This window comes from Oncorhynchus mykiss, chromosome 10 (genome assembly GCF_013265735.2).
Source record: "Oncorhynchus mykiss isolate Arlee chromosome 10, USDA_OmykA_1.1, whole genome shotgun sequence".
NCBI classification, from domain to species: domain Eukaryota; kingdom Metazoa; phylum Chordata; class Actinopteri; order Salmoniformes; family Salmonidae; genus Oncorhynchus; species Oncorhynchus mykiss.
In genome coordinates, this window is record NC_048574.1 from 66,618,904 (window position 1) to 66,645,618 (window position 26,715).

Sequence of the window (26,715 nt, forward strand, 5' to 3'; positions counted from 1 at the left end):
TGTATGATGCAAGTGATGCCATGGGTCCTGTTTACAGTATAGGTATCCTGCATTGCGACCATACATACAGAACCTGATGTATTATTGTCTATGATTGTGACAGTCCCATTTGATGAATTCAAAACAAGCCCTGGTAGATGGAGGCCCTGACCCCATCAGCACTTAGTCCCAGGGAACAGAGAGGGAGGGACGAACACTGCTTGCTCTACCGTTAACCTCTCTGCCCTTCATTATGCTGGCTTGGTTGGTACACTTCTCCCTGTGGATGGTTCCTAGAGGAGGAGAGGAGAGGAGGGAAACATATGGCTGCATGTGTTTCTCTCTAGTGTTCCATTCAATTGTATGTTAGCTATGTTGTTAGCTGTGTTAGGTTGTTAGCTGTGTTAGCTCTGTTGTTAGGTTAACTGTGTTAGCTGTGTTAGGTTGTTAGCTGTGTTAGCTCTGTTAGGTTGTTAGCCATGTTAGCTGTGTTGTTAGGTTAACTGTTTTAGCTGTGTTAGGTTGTTAACTGTGTTTGCTGTGTTGTTAGCTGTGTTAGCTGTGTTGTTAGCTATGTTAGCTGTGTTAGGTTGTTAGCTGTGTTGTTAGCTGTGTTAGGTTGTTAGCTGTATTTTTAGGTTGTTAGCTGTGTTAAGTTGTTAACTGTGTTGTTAGGTAGTTAGCTGTGCTAGCTGTGTGGTTGGCTGCATTGTTAGCTGTGCCTCTCTTTTCTCCATCATAGCGAGCTATAAGATTCCCCAGGTGGAGCTGGGTATAATGACACACACACACACACACACACACACACACACACACACACACACACACACACACACACACACATCCAGCCATTCCCTATCTCATCACACTGTGTTTACTCTCTGTCTCTACAGGTTACAGTCTCTACATCACTATGCTTCCTGCTGACTGGACTCTTCAGAGATGAGGATGAACCTGGACCGCATCCCAAATGGCATCCAATCTCTACATAGTGCACTACTTTTGTCACATGCGCTGAATACAATAGGTGTTGACCTTGCCATGAAATGCTTACTTGCAAGCCCTTAACCAACAATGCAGGTCAATAGATATTTTCTAAATAATAAGTAAAAAGTAACACTGTAAATAGTGCGGGGGGGCATTTGATTAATTGTTCAGCAGTCTTATAGCTTGTGGGTAGAAGCTGTTAAGGAGCCTTTTGGACCTAGACTTGGTGCTCCAGTACACCTTGCCGTGCGGAAGCAGAGAGAACAGTCTATGACTTGGGTGATTGTCTTTGACTATTTTTGGGGCCTTCCCTGTATAGGGCCTATACAGGGTGCCATTTGGAACACAGTCTATGAAACCAGGCTTAATTTGTCATAATTACAACAGGAAGTGATTTCCATACAGACTCCATGCTTGACATTTTCAAAAACACACAAGGCCATTACACCATTACAGACCAAATGAAGATGGAGCACGGTCCAATTGAATTCTCCCTCTCAAGTAATGCATCTGCTTCATTATGTTTTAATACGGTGTGTATGTGTGGTGAGGGGGGGGGGTATTTTTGTGACTGTGCATGCGGAGGAGCTCGGAGCAACAATTTAATATTGCTAATGAATTGATGCATATTAATGATTCGTTACATGAAGTGAGGATTTTCAATGCATAATCAAGTAGTCTTGTTATGAAGGACTATTTTGGACCCAATTTATCTTTGGTATTTTGAGGTTCAGGTCTGTGTTGGAATAGATGATTAAGTACTGTATCACTCCAGTCAGTGATATAATTTAGGCATGCAATCGCAACTTCTCTTAGATTGGTTTAGAGACAGTGAGCCTCCCTTTTTGAGCGTGATTTAGCACAAGGTGAGCAAGCAATGAGCATGGACTTATTTCCATTTCAGAGCCTTTCCCTCATGACACTAAGCCATGGAGAGAGAAAAGTGATAACGTTCCCGACAGGATGATAAGGTTATGGCCTTTTGTACAGCTCTTAGACATTATGTTTCTCTCCTGGTCCTCTTGATGAAAGCAACACTCCTCCCTACATACCGACGCTCAGGTTCTGTCCACAATGGTCCTGACAGGGTTATTTTCTTGTTTCGAGGTTAAAAAGCAAAGAAGTGATGGAGTGACAAAGGCACGTCAATCAAACAGTGTTTCTTTAGCACTTAAGATTCCAGGCTGTTCTGCAGAGTAGAGAAACTTTGTCTCCCAGGTCAAGGTCTCGGCCCTCTCAGAAAGAACACTGGAGACATGACCAGACTGAGAATGAATACGCTACAATACTGTGGCTTTAGGCTTGACAATATCACACTCGACATCACCTACACTGGTTGAAACAGTGGCCCGTTTGTGGTGGAGTTCAATTCATGGTACTTCTTGACTTTCTATTATGGCTGTGAAAGGATTTTGTTAGGGATTGTTGAAGTTTTCGTCTTTGTTTGTTGTGTTCGTGTCTTCACGTCATTTATGTAGTTATGTGGGCTGTATTTTTGAAAATAACCGCTTTTCCTCAAGAGTAACGTCTGAATGATAAAAGCTGGCCCTTTACGTTATCTGTGTTCTGCATCTCTCTATGCCACTGGCTGCATGGCTCGGCCCTAAATGTTGGGCCTTGATGGTGACATTTGGTGGCATTTAGAGTTGTAGACTGTGAATGGCTGTGTGTAGAATGCTAAAAGGTCAGGACACGAGGGAGAGAGTTTGTCCACTCTCTTTGACATTCGCCTTGTCCAGTCCAGTTTTGTTTAATGTTACGGTCCATTTATTCAGACAATAAATATAAACTATTAAGGAACAGGAAAACGGGTACCGGCACAGACAGTTCATTCAGGCTCTTTTATGACTATGGGAATCTGTTTTGTTTGGTATTTTGTTGTTTATTACTTGGTTGATGAGGGGGGGTGTGCCCATTTTGAAACATTGAACATTGACTTTTATTCTTCCTATCGCTTGCCTTCAAAATGAACAGTGTTTGACCTGACTTTACAATCTAAAACATAGTTAGACGAGATCCTTCCATAGTCTGTGTAGATGACTTTACAATCCAAAACATATTCCAACCCAGCCATCTACATACACTACAGTAGTTAGACGAGATCATACCATAGAGTATGTAGATGACTTCACAGTCTAAAACATATTCCAACCCAGCCATCTACATACACTACGGTAGAATCTCATCTACCTGCCTCAGACCTTTAAAGCCACCAGCCCACCACTTATCTTGGGTCCTGGACTCCCAGCCCATGATGGCTTCTAATTGGCCGGCGGCTGGGGTCAATGGAACGAGGGACGGTGATGATTAAATGTTCCCTATTCCGAGCTGTCTGTGATACTTCTGGGAGCAGGGAGATATCCACCTGTCTGTGGTGCTTCTGGGAGCAGGGAGATATCCACCTGTCTGTGGTGCTTCTGGGAGCAGGGAGATATCCACCTGTCTGTGATACTTCTGGGAGCAGGGAGATATCCACCTGTCTGTGGTGCTTCTGGGAGCAGGGAGATATCCACCTGTCTGTGGTGCTTCTGGGAGCAGGGAGCTATCCACCTGTCTGTGGTGCTTCTGGGAGCAGGGAGATATCCACCTGTCTGTGGTGTTTCTGGGAGCAGGGAGATATCCACCTGTCTGTGGTGCTTCTGGGAGCAGGGAAATATCCACCTGTCTGTGGTGCTTCTGGGAGCAGGGAGCTATCCACCTGTCCGTGGTGCTTCTGGGAGCAGGGAGCTATCCACCTGTCTGTGGTGCTTCTGGGAGCAGGGAGCTATCCACCTGTCTGTGGTGCTTCTGGGAGCAGGGAGCTATCCACCTGTCTGTGGTGCTTCTGGGAGCAGGGAGATATCCACCTGGCTCTGACCCAATCAATGGCTCTACTGGGGTCTGTGGGGAACCTAGTTGAGCTGAACTAATTACATCTCTTTTTAACAGTTGATTTGCTGCTGGGGCCTCCTTCTCTCCTCCTATTGTTTTTATCTTTCTTTGACCGTCTCTCTCTCTTTCCTCTTCTCTCCTCCTCTCTCTTCCCCTATGTCACCTGATTGTAACTCTTCTCTCCTCCTCTCTCTTCCCCTATGTCACCTGATTGTAATGGTTTTCCTCCTCTTCTGAGGAGGAGTAGGAAGGATCGGACCAATATGCAGCGTGGTACGTGTCCATGTTAACATGTATTTAAACTGAACACAAAAACAAAATAACAAGAGAACGAATGAAAACGAAACAGTTCTGTCTGGTGCAGACACAGAGACAGAAAACAACTACCCATAAATCATAGTGGGAAAACAGGCTGCCTAAGTATGGTTCTCAATCAGAGACTACGATTGACAGCTGCCTCTGATTGGGAACCATACCAGGCCAAACACATAGAACTATAACACATAGAACAAAAACAAGGAATGCCCACCCCAACTCACGCCCTGACCAGACTAAAATAGACATAAAAAAGGAACTAAGGTCAGGACGTGACAGTACCCCCCCCCCCCCCCCCCCCCCCCCCCCCCGAAAGGTGCGGACTCCGGCCGCAAAACCTAAACCCATAGGGGAGGGTCAGGGTGGGCATCTGTCCGCTCTGGCGCGGGACTTGGACCCCACTCCACCATAGTCTTGGCCCACTTAAGTGGTGCCTTTGAGGCAGCGACCCTCGCCGCCGACTTCGGACTGGGGACCCTTGCAGCAGGCCCCGAATAGACAGGAGTGAAGGGCGGCTCCGGCAGCTCCTGACTGACGGGCGGCTCCGGCAGCTCCTGACTGACGGGCGGCTCCGGTAGCTCCTGACTGACGGGCGGCTCCGGCAGCTCCGGACAGAAGGGGGGCTCCGGCAGCTCTGGACAGGAGGGTGGCTCCGGCAGCTCCGGACAGGAGGGTGGCTCTGGCAGCTCCGGACAGGAGGGTGGCTCTGGCAGCTCCGGACAGGAGGGTGGCTCTGGCAGCTCCGGACAGGAGGGCGGCTCTGGCAGCTCCGGACAGGAGGGCGGCTCTGGCAGCTCTGGACAGGAGGGCGGCTCCGGCAGCTCCGGACAGGAGGGTGGCTCCGGCAGCTCCGGACAGGAGGGTGGCTCTGGCAGCTCCGGACAGGAGGGTGGCTCTGGCAGCTCCGGACAGGAGGGCGGCTCCGGCAGCTCCGGACAGGAGGGCGGCTCCGGCAGCTCCGGACAGGAGGGGTGCTCCAGCAGCTCCGGACAGGAGGGTGGCTCCGGCAGCTCCGGACAGGAGGGTGGCTCTGGCAGCTCCGGACAGGAGGGCGGCTCTGGCAGCGCCGGACAGGCGGGAGAACCTGGAGGGAGGAGACGGAGAGACAGCCTGGTGCGTGGTGCTACCACAGGACCCACCAGGCTGGGGAGACACAGGTTGAACCAGGCTGTGGGTGAGCACTGGAGATCTGGTGCATACCACTCGCACCTCTCCCTTAGGCTCAATGCCCACAGGCATAGGGCGCACTGCACCCTCCCAGCGCCCCGGAGACACAGCACGCAGCGCCGGCGCAGGATACCCTGGGCCGAAACAGCGTACCGGAGACCAAACACGCTGAGCCGACACAACACGCCCTGGCTGGATGCCCACTCTCGCATGGCACTTGCAGGGGGCTGGCCTATAGCGCACCGTGCGCTTAACCGCATAACACGGTGCCTGACCAGTACTGCGCTTCTTCCGGTAAGCAGGTCTATCGCCTGACTCCACCAATCTCCCCGTGTGCCCTCCCCCCAAAATATTTGGGGGCTGCCTCTCGTGCCTGTTGCGCTGCCTTACCTATTCCCCAGCCTGTGCCCATGGTCCCTTGCCGTCCAATATCTCCTCCCATGTTAATTTCTCCAGATATCACTGCCTCTCGTTACCACGCTGCTTGGTCCTTTCTTGGTGGGTAGTTCTGTAACGGTTTTCCTCCTCTTCTGAGGAGGAGTAGGAAGGATCGGACCAATATGCAGCGTGGTACGTGTCCATGTTAATATTTATTTACACTGATTGAGGTGATCTAGTAATTATCTTTTGTTTCATTAAGTGCAGCAGGCAATCAGTGAACTCCAGAGGGCACTTGTCACTGACTCTGACTAAGTATGCGTTGCCAATACATTACTTCATACTACATAGTGCACAGAGGAGGCTGGTGGGAGGAGCTATAGGAGGACGGGCTCATTGTAATGGCTGGACTGGAATCGATGGACCTGAGTCAAATGTGGTGTCCATGTGTTTGATGTGTTTGATACCGTTCCATCTATTCCAATCCAGCCATTACAATGAGCGGCACTGCGGGTTCCCTCTGTTGGGATGGTGAGGAAGGTAGGAACCCCACAGCCACACACGCACTCACAGCCACGGTAGTCATCCTGTGTAGCGGCTGATGAATTGGAACACGCTCCGACAAGACAGAAGCCCAGCGGTGGCTGACACTGAATACATTATTATGACAGCCTTGGTAAATCAGACTTACTCTGTGGTGTAGAGCGGAGATTGAGGAGATTTCACCCAATGAGGTAGCCCGCTCCGCCGCTCCGATGCACTTCATTGGGCCAAATGGATGATAATGCACAGGACACGTGTTGATTATGAAATGATGGCCGCACAGCAGAGTGGGGATGGAGGCCAGGGTGTTACCATGTGGCTATGATGTGATTAGTGCTCTGGGACTAGAACCGACTGCGATCCAATTTTGTGCAACAGTTTGAGATGTGTGCTACTGGTTGCACAGAGAAAATAATCAGATAGTTAATCAGTCATTCTCCACATGAAAGATCATAGTGATACTGTAACGGTTGCTACTGCAACTGTTGCTAATGAAGGCTACTAGGCTAACATTCAAAAACACCCGCCAACATTCACGCTGACAATCCTATTTCTTTCAGTGCCTACATGCCCTCTAAAATGAGACGTGGTATCTACGCCATGTCGAGTGTGCACGGTGTGTGGGCCACAGCCGCGCGGTGGAAGAGATCCCTGGAGTTTCCACAGGAGAAGACTCTATTTAAAGACGGGCAGACAGGCAGGGAGGGGAATGGAAGATCTCAGGTGGGTTGAGTCCAGTGTGTATTTGGCTAAATTAATGATGAGCCATCTGTCTGTCTCCAGTGTGTGTGTGTGCGTGCGTCTCCAGCGGGCGAGACCACCAGCTGCCGAGGCTTTGATCCCACCGTGTCTGTCTTCACCTGTACGTCACTTCTCCTGCTGTTGGTGGAGGTGGTGCTACACTGTACTGTGACTTGTTAGAAAGAACTGTACACAATGTATTCAATGTGATGTTATGTTTGAGTTGACATCCTGTACATACTGCACAATCCTGTTACACCTCCAGGTAACATAAGGCTCTATTTCTATCCCCTATGAACTAAATGCCCAGATTTCTTACACCAGCGATACGGGCCCAGATTCCCACCCAGGTTACCTACTGCCCCAGATACCAGACACACTGAAAGATACCTGTTGAAACAGCCAATGAGTTCATTCATGACCAGAGCCTCTCTCATGAATCTCTGCATTGATCCCCCTTTCTATCGCCTCTCTCTCTCTGTCTCTCTCTTTCTCGTAGCAGGAGCCTAAGGCCTCTCCTCAGCGAACCGCTAAAGTGTCTCCTCTAAAAGTGAAGGTGATGCACAGATAATTGTCTTCTGTGGGAAGGGAACACACTATACATCACAAAGCCTAGTGTCTCAGCTGCTCAGCCTCCGACAGCAGAGGTAAAGTAAAAGAAAACTTTGGCTCGCATTCGAATCCAGGTCCCCTGAGAGATGGAGACTGTTTTTTCAGGATAGACGCTTAACAGTTTTTCCTGCTTAGCAAGAGGGGGGTTGGTTTTCAGACAATTTTCAGACAAAATCCCTACAGACAATTTTCAGTGTGTTTTTCATATTTAAATACATGCATCAGTGGACACGTTTAAATTGTTAGGTGCATAGTTCTAAACAACTACTTTAGCAAAGTTGGGTAGACATTCTTTGACGTTCTTTTAGTCTTGTGAAAACTCTCTGTCACCTTCACACAATCTCAACTGATTAGAAAAACCCTTCTTTGACCTCATAGTTTATTATTTCAGCCTCAGCTGCCTACGGGCGACTTCAATAAGGGCCGATGAATTGATGAATAACTTTTGAAACCATCGCTCATCGTTCTCAGAGAAGCAAAAACGTGTGGCTTGGACATGAAAAAGACATTTCCCTGTGACATCCAATTAGAAACATCAAAGTGCTCCAGCTTCAATAAGCAATCTAGTTCAATAGCCTGAATTGGTTTCTGCTGGACTTGAAATTCCAGTTGAAATGTCTCTTTTGGGAGGGTAAAATCTGGAGAGAATTGAACTGGATCATTGAGTCTAATGTTCTTTTTTATCTCAGGCGGGTAAACAACAAGAATACAAGACAATAATAATAAATAGGCTAGATATAAAAGCTTATTTTTATTTATTTAATTTCTCCAAGGAACATTTGTCTCTTCTTGAGAGCCGCTCCAGGTCACTATAAACTTAAAATGGAGGATTAATATGCGCAATACGATTTCTTTGAATGTGCTTGAAAGCGTACATTCAGCTTCAAAACAAACCAAACTATTTGGAGTATAAAGTAAACTAATGTTTGGAGGACATTTGGACTTCTTCCTATCTCTCTTTCACACCTGTGTGCTTCCCAACACTAAGGTTAATTAGCCAATGGAGTCCATGGATTGTCTAATTGACACGGTGGGGAGTGACTTCCCAATGGGTACACATTGGTTGAATCCATGTTGTTTCCACGTCATTTCAATGAAATGACTTTGAACCAACATGGAACTGACGCTGAATTGACGTCTGTGGGTAGGGCTGTTGGACTGATGAGGGGGGTCAAAGGGTGTGTACTGTAGATGTAATCAGTGAATAAGATACCTGTCGCATAAGAGTCCCTGCTTGACTGTTATATACAGTGGGGTCTGAAATGATTGACATCCTTGATAAAGATGAGAAATAATGACTGTATAAAATAATTAATTAAAATACTGAGCTATATTGTATGCAAACATTTCTGGGGGAATTGTTTTGTGCTAATTCATTTGCTCAGAGAAAGAGATTTGGTTTAACAAGTTCTCAAAAAGGTAGGGGTCAAAATGATTGACACCCCTAAAGATTCTTATACATAAAGTATTCAAACGTGTAGTATTTGGTCCTATATTCTTAGCACCAATTAACTACATCAAGCTTGTGACTCTACAAGCTTGTGACTCTACTTTACAAACACTTATACATTAATGTGGATGCCCCCCCCCCTTCCTTCCATAAACAAAGACAACAGAGTAGACGGGCCAGTGGCATCTGCATGATCTCTGGTCTCATCTCACTGTGTGTGTGTGCTTGTATACGAGGATGCACGTGTGTGCTTGTTCTCTCCGGTCTCATCTCTGAGAGGGGAATAAGTTATTAGAGAGCAGCCTCTTGAGTGTTGTGTTTAAAGGAGGCGGTGGAACTCAAAAAGCCCTTCGCTATTTGGGCCCTCAGCCAATGAGAGTGTTATTAAGATGGAATTAGTGTCTATTCAGCTTCCTGAATCCCATTATCATTGCATTGCAGATCAGATCGGCGACACTCAAGCTGTTTGTTCTGAAAATCCTGTCTGAAATGGCCTGGTGGAGATTTCGGAGGCTATCACAACTACGGTAGTGGAGCAGGGCTTGATGGAGTGGTTGTTTAGATGAGAGGAGATAGTGGACTAGGGAGCCTAGTGATGTAGCTCATAAAACACCACCACTGCTGGAGTCACATACTCTCTGTAAGTAAGGCACATTGAAGACCATACACACATTCAATGCCATCTACTTTTCTTGTTTTATTTAAAACATATGTTGTTACAGGTTCTTCTTAACCGTTCTTAGTTTAGCAAGAAAAGGAACACCAATAGGGAGAGAGGATATTTTTAAAAGAGTAACTCACTGGGTTGAGACTGCCCAACACATAAGGTGTACTTTGACCTTCCCCTGACCTTTCAATGCTCATATGTAATACAGTGACATAGATAATGTATAGCTCCACTATGGCCAGATGTCATACAGTAATATAGAGATAATGTATATCTCTATGGCCAGATGTCATACAGTAATATAGAGATAATGTATATCTCTATGGCCAGATGTAATACAGCTCTGAGCTCCATACAGTCATCCCCTGCTACATCCATTGCTTTATTGGAAGACAAAGAGGCCCGGAGGCTCCAGTGAAACCTGAACATGACATGGTTCACAATCACAGTATTGTTGATTATGTTATATTAATATAGGGCTAGGGGCACTGAGTCACACGTTTGGAATGGGAGGCCATGTCAATAAAGCATATGGCAGCTGTATATGGCTGTGATAAATACAAACGGTCATAACAACATGATATAGCACCTTTTGCATTGCTGAGTACAGGATTATTTTCATGTTTGATTCGTTAGGCTGTAAGTGAGTGGGTGTTCGTATTGGCAGACTGTTTGTCTAGGGTGTTGAAAATGGAGTTGAAATGACTGTATGTGTTTTGTCGCTAAGGTGTTTGTAAAGAATACACAGCTAACTACCTAACTAGCTATTAGAGTTGAAATATTGATATACACAAATATTTTCTATCTGCTCATCAATACATTGACACTGCAACCTACCTCTGCAAATCATATTTTGGGACAAACATGGACACATTCCCAATCCCTTGGAGTGACGGATAATGTTTGAATAAAAATACCTCAGAAATATTTATTCCAATATGACTGCGTATGTTTAAACGATAGAACTAAATCACAAAGTGAGAGGATTGAGTTGTGCTAGTTTGAGGACTGAGCTATAAAGGCATCAACTAAATCAAGTCATTTTTGTGTGTTGGAACCAGCATTCATTTCTACTCCATTTCATTCTGTTCCGTCCGAATGCTTTATAGCATGGCAAATATTTCCATTAAACCCAAAGTTGGTCCAATTATTACCTTGTTATCAATCACTTGACTGTAGTATGCCCTCTGCATTTGCTGAGGGTGGTGTCCCAAATCGCACCTTTTTCCCTTTATAGTGCACTACTTTTGGCCAGGGCCCATAGGGGAATAGAGTGTAATTTGGGACACAGCCTGACTATCTCCTTAGCTGGAAAGGTTAAGCAGTTGTTTATGTATAGAAATGTGTGATATGTCAGCATTAGCAATTCCTCGGAATATCGATCGCTGAGGGGGGAATTGATTCACAGATGAAAAGTGCTTGTGTATGGACTGTGAAATGACCTTGGCTGGAGTGAAATGTGTGGCCTCATCACAACCAGATGGAAGAACAACAACAACACCTTATAGCCAATACCAGATAGGTGTATCATGTGGGTATACTAGAGACCCAGAAACAAGGGACATTTGGAGAGAGAGAGAGAGAACAGGAGAGGTAGAGGGAGAGTATCCTATACTGTATACCGAGCACTACCTGAGGGATATGTTTGGATGTAGGAAAGAGAGAAGGCGTGAGAGAGAAAAAGCGAGAGAGTAGCTGAGAGCGTGAACGCAAGGGAATGAATGAGAATCTCCTGTCAGCTAGCATATACTGTCTGTTCCCCATGTCTGGGTTTGAGAGATATAGAGGGAGAGGGGGAGAGCGAGAAAGAGAGAGATGGATGGAGAGAGATAGCTGGAGAGAGAGCGAGAGGGGGATCTAGTCTGCTGTTCAGAGGAGCTCTGAAGGAGAGAGGAAAGGAAGCCACTGCAGCAGAGGCAGTTGCTAATGATGAAACAGCTGACCTCCCCATCCACCTCTCTAACTCCTCCACTAAGTTAGTCTGCCTGACTCACACCTGCAGTCTCTCTCTCTTTTCTCCCGCGCTTCCCTTGTCTCTCACTCTTACTCTCTGTTCATAATTTGCTCTCCAAACTCTCTCTTTCTCTTTCATTATCTCATTCTCTTGCCCGCTTAGTTTTAAATTCATATTAACCATTTGTTTTAGTGGCATGATTCCTTGGCATGACTCTGTGAGAGGCGAAAATTACCAGATCCCTCAAATTCTACCAACTGGTTAGATGCAGTTCTTGGACAAAACAACATATAAAATCATAAATAATAAATGCAGTAGCTCTCTCTCTCTTCCTCCCTCCCTCTGCCCCCTCTCTATCTCCCTCTACCCCTCCCCCCCATCTCTCTCTCTGTCGAGGGAGAAAAGGAAGGAGGGATTATGCGGATAGAGGAGTGGGAGACAGGGAGTGGAATGGGGTTCATTACAGGTTTAATACTGCCTGCAAAGCTTATCAATCTAGGGCAGTGTTTCCTAAACTCGGTCCTCGGGACCCCAAGGGGTGCAGTTTTTGGTTACTCCCCTAGCAATAACATATCAATGCTCGATGATTAGTTGATTATTTAAATCAGCTGTGTAGTGCTAGGGCAAAAACCAATATGTGCACCCTATGGGGTGGGAAACTCTGCTCTAGGGCAAAGCAGGCAGGGTAATGGGGCGGCAGGGTATCCTAGTGGCTAGAGAGTTGGGCTAGTGACCGAAAAGTTGCAAGTTCAAATCTGTCGTTCTGCCCCTGAACAAGGCAGTTAACCCACTGTTCCTAGGCTGTCATTGATAATAATAATTTGTTCTTAACTGCCTTGTCTAGTTAAATAAAGGTCAAATAAATAAGAATGCATTGGTCTGCCATCAACTCCACTGGCTTCTCCATTTCCATACCTTCACGTTCTCTCTCACGCTCGCTCAATTTCTCTTGTCAATATTTGATGGAATGTGACTCTTTCCCCCTAAACCTCTAGCCATGAATTTCCTGATTGGATGAAACGAGAGCCACGCCTGTGTTGACCAATTACAGAGAATGTGTGGTGTCATGTGAGATGGAGTTGATCTGGATGTGCAGCCATGTTTGGAATAGCTCTGAACTGCAGGTGAGAGAGATTCTGTAAACATCTGCTACTAACCAAATTATTGTGTGTGTGTGTGCTTGCTTGTTTGTGTGTGTGGAGTGTTTGCTTGCAAGTGAATGAAATGTCACATCATGTTGTAATGATGCTTTTCCTCTACTGAAATGGTCAGGGCAGATATCATTTTCTTTCCTTCCCATTACCAGTCCAATGTCATTTCCTACTGAGGCCACTGCTCAACAGACCAATAAGGACTTTTCATTCGTTCATCACAAAATCTTTGGGAAGTTATTTGGACCATTTCTTTCCAGTATACAAGTGTACATTTTCACTGTTATCTCAGAGAAAGGTAGCCTACGAGCGAGAAGCCATCTGCTTGAGTGCATGTTGTTTGTGTGGATGTTGTTTTGTGGATAAACTTTACAGTGTACAGCTACTGTCAGGCAGGGGGTGTGTGTGTGTGTGTGTGTGTGTGTGTGTGTGTGTGTGTGTGTGTGTGTGTGTGTGTGTGTGTGTGTGTGTGTGTGTGTGTGTGTGTGTGGCGGTCTAGTGGAGAGTGGGAAATAATAACCTTGTGTGTGTCTACAGTGCATCGGCCACTAGCTGGTTGAGGGGAGTGGAGTGGTGTGCAGCGGTCTACTGGAGGGTATGAAATAACAGGCCTTGTAATTGCATTGGGACAAGCCAGGATGGCTCCTCGAATGATGGGATACTTTTCTTAGGTTGAGCATGAGGAACATAGATAAGAGACAGAAAGAGGAGGGGGAAGAGGTGGAAGGAATGGAAAAGAATGGGGAAGAAATCCACACACACTGAAGTAAAGTTAGTTGTAGTTTTCCTCGGGAGGAGATGAACTCAACGTACGATGGCATGATGGTGGGTAGAAATAGAATCTTTGGGATCCCAAGGGAGAGATGGAACAGTAAGCACACACTTGGTCTTCCAATAATGTGGAGAGAGGAGGAGGAGAATACAGAGGAACGGAGAAAAGAAGAGAGAAAGAGAAGGGGGAAAAAACAGAGAAAGAGAGAGCGCCGACAGCAAGAGAACAGGAATCGATTTCTGAGGCTGAGCACAGAAACATTCCTTGTCTGTTGCATCGCTTACTGTTTGCCCAGTGTGGTTAGTCGTGCATATTGCCAGCAGACTCTGAGGAATTATACTATTAGATCATAGCTCCACGAGCCATTAGAGTTCCAACCCCTCGCTCTATGCCACCGCTCTGTAAGGATCAGTCTTCTGACAGACATACAGGGCTGTTTCCCAGACACAGATTAGATCTGCACTAAAAAAAACATGCTCAATGGAGAATCTCCATAGAAATAGTTTTTCAGTCCAGGAATAGGCTTCATCTGTGTCTGGGAAACCAGCCCTCAATCGTCAACCACAGCTCAATGTGGAGTAAAATGAGATATCACCTGTAACATTTTGCATAGCCAGGTAGTCTAATGAATCATTTAAAACAATGTCCCTACGCTTACAATTTCAGAGAGCCATTCACCAACTATAATGATCAATACCCTCACAGACTTCGCGAGTTGAGGACAGAGAATAGCTTTTAGTCCCACTGGTGACTCATCATAATGCTGGATAAATATGGCCTAGATGAGATGGAACTCTTACAGGATAACGTATCCAATTGTGATATAATGATATTGTTTTGAAGCTTCTCTTCCTCAGAATGGATGTGCTGCCTTGAGCCCTCGACACCACATATTCATCACTTATCCCTATTCCTTTGTGTTGTTTTTACTTTTCAGATTTCATTATGAAGGCACCGCTGGTTCTGCAATTGTATCCATCTGGAATCCAGGAGATGAAATTGAGCAGGTGTTTTATACTCCTATTGATTTAGCCTCTCCTCTCCCCTCTCCTCCACTCCTCTCCCTGTCCGCTCTCCTCTACCCTCTCCTCCGCTCCGCTCCCCTCCCCTCTCCCCACCCCTTTAACTTTCCCCTGTGATAAAACACATTGAACACATCTAGCCGCAAAACATTTACTCTGCATCTTCACGCCCAGTCTAATTCTGATTCTAGCAAATCATAACTAAAGGACAGAGGTATTCCCCTCACTCCCTCTCACGTCTTCCCATCTTATTTCCCCAAACGCAAATTTTCCGTGCTGAGACTTAATTGAATTTCAGAGCATGCTGAGTGTGTAAAGTAGTGGGGTCCTTAGCCACAGTTGCTAAGAACCCACTACTAAAACAGCCAGGCAGGCTGGCGGAAGGAGATGGAGCTAGAGGAGTGAGACAGCCAGTGGCGTGTAGGGATACCCCGCTGAGTGATCAGGGATATTATTAGAAGCTGGGTGTTCAATATTGTTATTGGTTTGTGTTCACACAGACATACACACAGGGACGGGGAAGAGTGGTCCTGGAGATGGAGAGGGGGCCGTTGAGTTGCATTCCACCAGGGGACTGTACACCGTTTGCATGCAACTGTGGTAAAAGGTTTAACTGGGCTGCTGGTTCATGCGTGTGTTCCTAACTTTATTCCGTGCTAGAGGAGAAGGAGAGTCCTACAGCACAGAAGGACAGCCAGGAAGCCTTACAGAACAGGGACAACTGCCAGTGTCAGTGCAATGTTCTGTCCTTAGGAGTGGCTTGAAATATTCATCCCATTCCCCCCACTCACGTTATTCTCAGGAACCACAGATTTCATTAAAGCCAAAGAAGACCCAAAAAGAGGGTTAAAAACTTCCCTGGTAAGAAAGCACATGGTGGAATGATGCAGCCCATCTTAGCCTACCTCTCTGGAGCCATCTGACAGGGATATGGAAATATCCTCTCTTTTCTTCATCTGTCCATCCTCTTCTCTCTCTCTCGCTCCATTTTTCACTTTTTCAAAACAAGGGAGTGTCGTGAAGCACCTGCCACGAGGAGGACGTTATGCAATGTTTCCTGCTCATGAGGAAGACCCGGTCTTTTCTCGGTCTGGTCACACACTGTGTGTGGGTGTGTGTCCTCTGTCCCTCTCTGAGGCCTTTGACAGGAAAACCGTAGGTTTGGTACTTTCAGTGACAATGGAGAGAGATGATGGAAAAGAAAACCTGTCTCATTCATATCTAATCGATGACACTTAAGGGGTGGTGGAAGGATTGGATAGTAATGTAGCCAGATTATGTAATATTGTCTGATATAGTGATATGATACTGTATGATATTGAGTGATGTAAAAAAATAGATATATATTTGATCTTCTTGCGAGTCTGTTTACCAAAATATTGAGGATAGAGAGTAAGAATGACAGTTAAATGATATGATGTAAGCTTTAATAAATAAAATACTTGACATTGATATTTGATCTTCTCACAATTCCATGTTTACAAAGAAGCCTTGAGGATAGAGAGGAAGTTTTGTCGAGTAGATATTAGCTGTGATACTCTATTATATACACTGAGTGTACAAAACATTAGGAACACCTGCTCTTTACATGACATCAGCTGTGTTCGAATACTCATACTAACCTCACTAACTGTACTATTTGTGACATAAATTGAGTATGTAGTATGCTTATTGGTCATAGTATGGATATAGTTAGTATGCCAAAAGTTCCCGGATGTTGTACTAAATACGGCAAATGACGAAGTATACAAGCAGTGGACACTATTTCGCGGCTTTTAGGGCCCATAATGCAATTATTCAGAAAATGGGCGTGGCTTCACAACGTTTTCAGATATGAAGAAAATGGTGGAAAATATGCAGTGAAAAAAAGCGTAATGACATTGTGGCCAGCAGCACAGTTATAGTCACCAATGCTCTGGATAACATGAAAACAACTTAGCCAGCTCTGCTATGGCAAGTAAAATGGTCAGAGTGAGGTGTTCTCTCATTTGTGTCTGGAAATGGCTAGCAAGCTAACCAACGTTAGTCAGTTAGCTTGGGTGCTGGACTGTGAGTGATGCGCTCTCTGAGATCGAAACTGCGAACAGACAATCTGGCTACGCTCTGGATTTACGAACGCCCAGAGCGCACTCTGAACACAGTCTGGCAATCCAGATTGAATTTTGCGAACACACCCGAAATCGTAAAATGTCTAGCTAGTCATTTGTTATGCTAACAAGCTAGCAAGAGGTTGCATAGCAACAGCATCAACTTCCGGTAGACAGGCAAAGCACTAGTGCACTCAGCTGAAAGGATACCGTTCGTTTACAGTATACTAAAATGAACTAATATACTCATTAAGTATGTAGTATACAGTATGTTGGTATGGATATTAAAACACAGCTATAGACTGACCAGGTGAATCCAGATGAAAGCTATGAGACTTTGATGCCACTTCAATCAGTGTAGATGAAGGGGAGGAGACGGGTTAAAGAAGGATTTTTAAGCCTGGAGACATGGATTGTGTATGTGTGCCATTCAGAGGTTGAATGGGCAAGACAAAAGATGTAAGTGCTTTTTAACAGGGTATGGTAGTGGGTGCCAGGCGCACCGGTTTGTGTCAAGAACTGCAACGCTGCTGGGTTTTTCATGCTTAACAGTTTCCTGTGTGTATCAAGAATGGGCCACCACCCAAAGGACATCCAGCCAACTTGACACAACTGTGGGAAGCATTGGAGTCAATACGGGTCAGCATCCCTATGGAACGCTTTCGACACCATGCCCCGAAGAGTTGAGGTTGTTTTGAGGGCAAAAGGGGAAGGTGTTCCTAATGTTTGGTATACTCATTAAATATTATACTGTAACTCTATATACTGTTCAGTACACTGCAGTGCAGCGCCAATAACACACATAGCCACAACCAGTAGCACTTTGTCTTCAGGGAGAGTAACAGAAGTCCAACCAGTAGTACTTTGTCTTCAGGGAGAGTAACAGAAGTCCAACCAGTAGTACTTTGTCTTTAGGGAGAGTGACAGAAGTCCAACCAATAGTACTTTGTCTTCAGGGAGAGTGACAGAAGTCCAACCAGTAGTACTTTGTCTTTAGGGAGAGTGACAGAAGTCCAACCAGTAGTACTGTGTCTTCAGGGAGAGTGACAGAAGTCCAACCAGTAGTACTTTGTCTTCAGGGAGAGTGACAGAAGTCCAACCAATAGTACTTTGTCTTCAGTGAGAGTGACAGAAGTCCAACCAGTAGTACTGTGTCTTCAGGGAGAGTGACAGATGTTAAAATTATCTTTGAGGTAAACCTTTTTTAAATAATCAAATAACTATACAGTAGCACAATCATTTCTGTGTTTTTCCTTTTAAGTAAGGGAATTTATCAAGAGACTCAAAAGGCAATTGCCTCGATTAGGTTTACACTGGGAGAAAATGGAAGCTGTCAAGTCCACGACAAATTGCTTCATCTAGTGACTAATGATAGAAGATTGATAATCGAGCCATACATCAGCAGACTTCAATTCATCCGTCAGCTTTGCTCGCATGTTGCGTTGGGTCTTTTTATTGATAGAAATAGAATAAAACTGAGTAGGTGTGGATAATATATTTTATACAGCTTCACTCAGTTTGATACTATTTCTATCCAATGCCATATGGGGATTGTAGTTCTTTGGGGTTATTTAGCATGTGATGGCAATTTTAAGGTTCACTCCACTGATTGTAGTTCCATTTAAGCGAGCATAACTCCAGTCTGAATTCCCAGAAACTGAATAACACACATTCCCTTTTTATGCACTTTTCTCTTTACCCTTACTCTGACCTTGAACTTAAGCAATTGAAAACGCATATGCCAACCAGCCATACGTTTGGGGTGGAGATCACAGGAATGGAGGTGTGGCATAGGGCGGCAGGGTAGCCTAGTGGTTAGAGCGTTGGACTAGTAGTTGCAAGTTCAAACCCCCGAGCTGACAAGGTGTGTCGTTCTGCCCCTGAACAGGCAGTTAACCCACTGTTCCTAGGCCGTCATTGAAAATAAGAATTTGTTCTTAACTGACTTGCCTGGTTAAATAAAGGAAAAATAAATAAAAAATAGGTGTTTCTCCAGATACACTGTGCACTTAATTCCCTCATGATTTCACTACCTTTATATGTGAAGGCTTGAGTGCCTGTTGGTTCCAAGTGGAAAAACATCTACTATTCCTGATTTAAATAACATCAATCTCCATGCACTATCTAATGTATAAATTGATAACAGCAAGGTAAATGAGTAATCCGTTTGAAGTGGATTGTAAATACAAATAGCAATTGTTTTGATTATTTTTCCTTATGATGGAGACAAATGTGAAACCAGCCATATGGAGGGAAAAATGAAAATCATACCAACATGACATGTATTTTGGCCACTGTTCCTCAGTGGCCCACTCACACATGCACAGTCGGGAAGAAGGCGCAACCTCTTTATCAGGTGGAGTGAAAGGAAGGCTCGGACTCCAGCCACCCAATCCATAGGCTGTTCTTGCACGGCAAGCGGTACCAGTGCAACAAGTCTGACACCAACAGGCTCCTGAACAACTTCTATCCTCAATCCATAAGACCGCTAAATAGCTAACACAATTGCAGACTGAGTTTACCCTTGTACCCTTGTATTTTATTTGAATCTCTATGCACAAACTATTGGCCTATGTAGCACCGAACATACCGAGCTGATTTATGCGCTCTAGAATGTTTTAATTAAATGCCCGAGCCTTTCACAGTTTTTTTTATCATGTTAAATATTAGCCACTATGGATAGCCACCATCAATAATTCCCACATACATTTATAACTGTCACTTTAGTGTTAGTTTCTTTCAATTTGTAGCCTACATTTTGCATCGATCCATTCCATTTACCTTTCTTTCCTTTGTGACGTCCGTATAGTTGTTCCTGAGGATCATATTAGGCTGTTGTGCAATAATTTGGGACATGTAGCCTATTTGAATCATTATCTATATCAGGTTTCAGGTAAGACCCAAATGCAGACTGTGTTGAAGTAACAATGCTTATTACAGCAACAGGAGCAGGCAAATGACAGGTCAAGGCAGGCAGGGGTCGATAATCCAGAGTAGTGGGACAAAGGTACAGGATGGCAGACAGGGTCAGGTCAGGCAGAGGTCGGTAATCCAGAGTAGGGGCAAAGGTATAGGACGGCAGGCTCAGAGTCAGGGGAAGGCAGAGCGGTCAGGCAGGCGGGCTCAGAGTCAGGGGAAGGCAGAGCGGTCAGGCAGGCGGGCTCAGAGTCAGGGGAAGGCAGAGCGGTCAGGCAGGCGGGCTCAGAGTCAGGACAGGTAAGGGTCAAAACCAGGAGGGCAAGAAACAGAGACTAGGGAAAAGCAGGAGCTGAGACAAAATGCAGGTTGACTTGACAAACAAGACAAACAGGCAACAGACAAACAGAGGACACAGGTATAAGTACCCAGGGGATAATGGGGAAGATGGGCAACACCTGGGGGGAGGGGGGGTGGAGACAAGCACAAGGACAAGTAAAACAGATCAGGGTGTGACAATGAAACTCAGACCACACTTAGCATTTTAAACCTGGAGCCTGGCGTGCGGTTCACGATGACTGGACCGTTGTAATTACAGTTCCATGATTAGTGGGGATTATATTATGCATATAGAGCATATAGAACATATTATGGCAACTTTCAACATGAAACAAACCACTGTATTTTTTATTTATCAATATATTTCATGTGTAAAGGCTCTCCAAATATTTTTTTTTATGATTCATAAATACTTTCCTAAGTCTAAATTATCTACAAGATCACATTTTTTCTACTTACCAATTGGTGCTGAAACAGAGACGAAAATGCATATATTTATATGGCTTTTTTCATTGATCCTTAATATTCTGAACCCATTCTGGCATATTCTAGTGAATCTGTTGACTAAATTCTAATTAAAGGTACACTGTATTTAAACAGATGGCTTAACATAAATGTACTGAAAACGCTATTGCATGAAAACGCCACGAGTAAATCTATTGGCCAGCAAGTGGGAGGGTTTTTAGCGGTGTGCAAGGGAGCCACACCTACAGAGCACGTTATGCACCTGCATAAGGTAAGTCTGAATACCAACTAATGAGAAGAACATAGGAGAGCACAAAAAAGGTGTACATTTCCTAAGTCTGAATCAGCCCCTTAATGATGTCAGGTGAGTTAGTCATACTCCATTGCTTCAGATGAATCAGATCTACTCAGCCAATCACCAGGATGTAAACAGTTACCAGATGTAGCTCTAACATTGAGGGCCCGATTAATTCCGTAGCGCGGAAGATCTGCGTTATAGCGCAGTTGACATTTAAAGGTAATTTTCCGATTGAGTCGACGTATGCAATATTTATTGTGAACGCAGTCTCCACAAAAGCGGTAACATTAACTTTCAATGTCAATTGCGCTGTGATACAGATTTTCCATGCTACAGATTGAAAAGTACCTGCACCACTCCAGGACCAGGGTTTCCTACCTTTGCAATAAAAGCAATATCCACGTCTTGGAATTTTATCCTTATATGAATAGCAAAATGTTACAAAATAAAGTTTTTCAGGGAACAGAACCCAAAACTTGAAAATAAGGCAATTTTTGAAGGAACAGAATCAGAACCAGGAATGAAAGAGATCTATACTGTTTTGGAACAGAACCGTTATTTTAAAAGTATGGGAAAAGGTTGTTCTTTTACATTCCAGTCATTTTTTTTTGTCCCACAAAGGAAGCAACAAGGCTCTCACTCAAGGCTCTCACGTATTCCAGTGTCTGCCTGCCAGCCTGATTCAAAAATTATGGAGTTATATTTAATTAGAGAAGAATGGATTTACTTTTTCAATGGATACTATAGGTGTCAAGTATCACATTAGATTTATTAACTACAAAAAGGTAAGACGTGTTTTTCATTCTGGTGCCGCTCCGCACACAAGTTTGTTAGCTAGCTAGCAAGCTCTGGTCCAACATTAAGCCAACTGTCTGAAGTTCAAAGACATTCAAAGTTATTCAGTAGAAGCCGTAGTTATAATTTTCTCGACCTAATTCAGATAATGCATGTCATAACAAGATAATAATTATATAAGCCAATACTTTTTTGGTGTTAGAACCAGTTCAGAACTTTACTTTGCAGGACAGAACAGTGGAACGGAACAGGAAAAATAGTGCTTCTGTTCAGAACGGAACTATTGGAAAATCATTTCGGTTCCAACCCCTCGTTTGAACTCTTCTTTCTGGAAGCTGTTTTTCCCATTAAACACTAGATTTAATGGTAATTACAGATAATGTTTACATTTCCTATTTTATTAATTTCCCACCATTTTGTAAGTCAATACAAAAACCCAGACAGTTCCAGGAAACTCAGAAGCTTCTTTATCCAATAAATGTGTCTTTGGCTGCATCCGGTGGTCGGCTGTGTCATTACACCCCCTTATGTCAGGTCTCTGCCGTGTCCTGTCAAAGGGGTGGTTGGAGGTCCTTAGAAAACCATTTCTACAGATCAACTTGCTGACGACCATAGAGAATGACAGAGGCCTATAGTGGCCAAAAGGCAATTTTAACAGCATGGGCAGCGCCATTGAGGGCATCCACTGTGCTTCTGCCATTTTAAAGTAATCGAAGTAGTCAACTGGGTGGGGATTCCTATAGGTTGTAACCTCAATGGCGCTGCCCATGCTGTCACAGGTGTTATAAAGGCACAGATATAAAGATGAGTCCTCTCTCTCTATGTTTCGTGACAGCCATGGCTGAGGACTCTCCAGATTCCTTTCGATCAGGCAGATTTAAAAACAGAACTTCCATAGCTGTACGATGAATGCGGACCCTTAAGCCTAAACTAAGTAAATAAGACAATTTGTGTGGATGTCAAACTTTGTTTTACATAGGAGGCTGACACATGGCATACACTTGTAACAACAATATTTTGGGCATATGTTCCTGACACTGTAACTATATATGGACGTGTTATAAAGTATGAAAAGGCTCATTCATTCACGTCATTCATTCACGATGATGTAATCATATTATGGTTTATTCTACTTTTGTATTAGATCATATGTATTAGATCATATGTATTAGATCATATGTATTAGATCATATGTACTAGATCATATGTATTAGATCATATGTACTAGATCATATGTATTAGATCATATGTATTAGATCATATGTATTAGATCATATGTACTAGATCATATGTATTAGATCATATGTACTAGATCATATGTACTAGATCATATGTATTAGATCATATGTACTAGATCATATGTATTAGATCATATGTACTAGATCATATGTACTAGATCATATGTATTAGATCATATGTATTAGATCATATGTACTAGATCATATGTACTAGATCATATGTACTAGATCATATGTATTAGATCATATGTACTAGATCAAGACGTACGTGTAAATAATTCCTGGTGAAAGCCAAAGGCCATAACTTTCTAGGGTTTGTGAATAGACTTTGTGTGAGTGTATTGTACAAACAGGAGGACTAATAGCTGTTTATACTGTGACTCAGTAACGTTTCGTACCCAAATGGCACCTTATTCCCTATGTAGTACACTACTTTTGATGGGCTCTGGTCATATAGGAACACAATCTGGGAATGCTATAGCTACAATTACTGTTATCTCCCTTCGCCTTTTGAGATTCATGAATCAAAAGATAAACGAAACTATTGTAACAGCTTTATACCGGTCACTCAAATCTTGGGAGAAGGAGTTTAGAGCGAAATAAGGGTTAGTTCTGGTTTGGAAATAAGGGTTAGGTTCTGGTTTGGAAATAAGGGTTAGGTTCTGATTTGGAAATAAGGGTTAGGTTCTGATTTGGAAATAAGGGTTAGTTTCTTGTTTGGAAATAAGGGTTAGGTCCTGACTTGGGTTGGAAAGTACTGTCTGTTCAAGCTGTTGATGTGCCAGCGGTTTTTATGGCTGTCCTAACAATGAATATACAAGCCTGTCATGTTCTTAGGATCCAAAAATGCTACCACAAAGCATACACAGAAAACATTTATTTCACACAAACACTTTCACACAAATTACTCAATAATGGGTAGACTAACAAATAAACAATCAATCAATAAAGAGATTAGATTTAATCAATGACTTCCCATTCAACCCCAACCCAGTGAACTTAGCCAATATGGCTGTGTTTAGACAGTCAGACACAATTATGGTATTTTTCCCACTAATTGGTATTTTGATCAAGCACATCAGATCTTTTCACAGCAGAGCTTTTTCAGAGCTGATCTGATTGGCCAAAAGACCAATTAGTGAAACAAATATCAGAATTGGGCTGCCTGTCTAAATGTAGCCTATGATGTCCAATACAGTAGTTTCACTCACGCTTTATCCCTCAAAACGCCATGGCAGTTCATTAGAGCAAATCAGCAGCAGGTGTTGCGGTCACATTATATACTAATCAGCCAATAGGGGGTGGATACTAACCTAATACCATGGGCCTGTTCTAATACTTTTAACATGTATCCTTCCTTTCTTTGTCTGTCTTTCTATCGTCCTTCCTTTCTTCCTTAATTAAAGAAATCACAGATTTTGGCCAGGTCTCTCTTGTAAAATCTCAATGAGACTGACCTGGTAAAATATAGGATCAATAAAAAAAATTGGATAAATTGATCGGGTATACTAAACTCGTGGCATTACATGCCTTTCTGTCACATCAGACAAACTCAGTAAAAAAAGAAACGTCCCTTTTTCAGGACCCTGTCTTTCAAAGATAATTCTTAAAAATCCAAAGGACTTCACAGATCTTCATTGTAAAGGCTTTAAACACTGTTTCCCATGCTTGTTCAATGAACCATAAACAATGAATGAACATGCACCTGTGGAACGGTCATTAAGACACTAACAGCTTACAGATGGAAGGCAATTAAGGTCACAGTTATGAAAACTTAGGACACTAAAGAGGCCTTTCTACTGTCTCTGAAAACCACCATAAGAAAGATGCCCAGGGTGCCTGCTCATCTGCGAGAATGTGCCTTAGGCATGCTGCAAGGAGGCATGATGATTGCAGATACTGTACCGCCAGGGCAACAAATTGCAATGTTCGTACTGTGAGACGCCTAAGACAGTGCTACAGGGAGACAGGAAGGACAGCTGATCATCCTCTACAGACCACGTGTAACAACACTTGCGCAAGATCGGTACATCCGAACATCACACCTGCGGGACAGGTACACGATGGCAACAACAACTGCCCAAGTTACACCAGGAATGCACAATCCCTCCATCAGTGCTCAGACTGCCCACAATAGGCTGAGAGAGGACTGAGGGCTTGTAGGCCTGTTGTAAGGCAGGTCCTCACCAGACATCACCGGCAACAACGTTGCCTATGGGCACAAAGCCCCCGTCGCTGGACCAGACAGAACTGGCAAAAAGTGCTCTTCACTGACAAGTCGCGGTTTTGTCTCACCAGGGATGATGGTCAGATTCGCGTTTATCGTCAAAGGAATGAGTGTTACACCATGGCCTGTACTCTGGAGCGGGATCGATTTGGAGGTGGAGGGTCCGTCATGTTCTGGGGCAGTACGTTACAGCATCATCGGACTGAGCATGTTGTCATTGCATACAACCTCAACGCTGTGCGTTACAGGGAAGACATCCTCCTCCCTCATGTGGTACCCTTCCTGCAGGCTCATCCTGACATGACCCTCCAGCATGACAATGTCACCAGCCATACTGCTCGTTCTGTGTGTGATTTCCTGCAAGACAGGAATGTCAGTGTTCTGCCATGGCCAGAGAAGAGCCTGGATCCCAATCCCATTGAGCACGTCTGGGACCTGTTGGATAAGCGGGGGGGGCCTAGGGCCATTCCCCCCAGAAATGTCTGGGAACTTGCAGGTGCCTTGGTGGAAGAGTGGGGTAATATCTCACAGCAAGAACTGGCAGATCTGGTGCAGTCCATGAGGAGGAGATGCACTGCAGTACTTAATGCAGCTGGTGGCCACACCTGATACTGACTGTTACTTTTGATTTTGACCCTCCCTTTGTTTTTGACCCCCCCAGGAACACATTATTACATTTATGTTAGTCACATGTCTGTGGAACTTGTTCAGTTTATGTCTCAGTTGTTGAATCTTGTCATGTTCATACAAATATTTACACATTTGCTGAAAATAAACGCAGCTGACAGTGAGAGGACATTTATTTTTTTTGCTGAGTTTATATAACCCTCAAACTAAATTCTGGACATCGATGCCAATTCCACTGCGTTTTCTCATTGTTGCTCTCTAATCAGGGAGTGATTTAGACCTGGAACACCAGGTGGATGCAATTCATTATCAGGTAGAACAGAAAACCAGCAGGCTCCGGACCTCGTGGGGTCAGAGTTGAGTACCCCTTACTATATAACATTGAGAACTACAAACCAGGAAAAATGTTCCCTACAGATCAAAACATTTTCAGGATACTGTGTTGCCAACTGGTACTGGTAATATAAACAGCAGTCCCCAAATAACAAAGGTAATATCAGTTTCATGTGGATAACAATACAAGTGTGAGATATGGAACTGATCCCATCAAAACATCCATTCAGTTTGCCGATAACGCAAAGTAATTTCCTCTCTCGCCAGTTGTGTGCTGCTTTTGTGTCATCCAGAATCAATTTGAGGTAGTTGGAGTTGAATACATGGCATTTCTAGGCCAGCCTTTTGGGCCAGACAGCTCCCCTCAGACACTTGCCTGGAGTTCTAGCCATATAAGAAAAATCACATTAGTACGCAAACACAGCCGAACTCTGGACAGATCGACTGAAGAGTTATGCTTCATCTCTGTACTTCACCTTATCTCATCCTCAAAAGATGATGTGTGATTGAATCCCTGTGGTATGATATCAACTAAAGCAATCCAGTCACTACTAATGGACTCTGTGCAGTGAGCCTCTCTGAATCCTAAGTGCCACAAATAGGATTCTCTCCAACCCGTATTCATCAGTAATTGGAACAAAGTTAACTTGCCATCCGCACAAGGATAGCCACACTGAGACACACAGTGGGCAGAATCATGGATGAAGAGTCAAAGTCAAACAGGTCGAATAAAAACAATTCCCAGAGCTATAAGGTGTCGTGTGTGTGTGTGTGGGGAGGG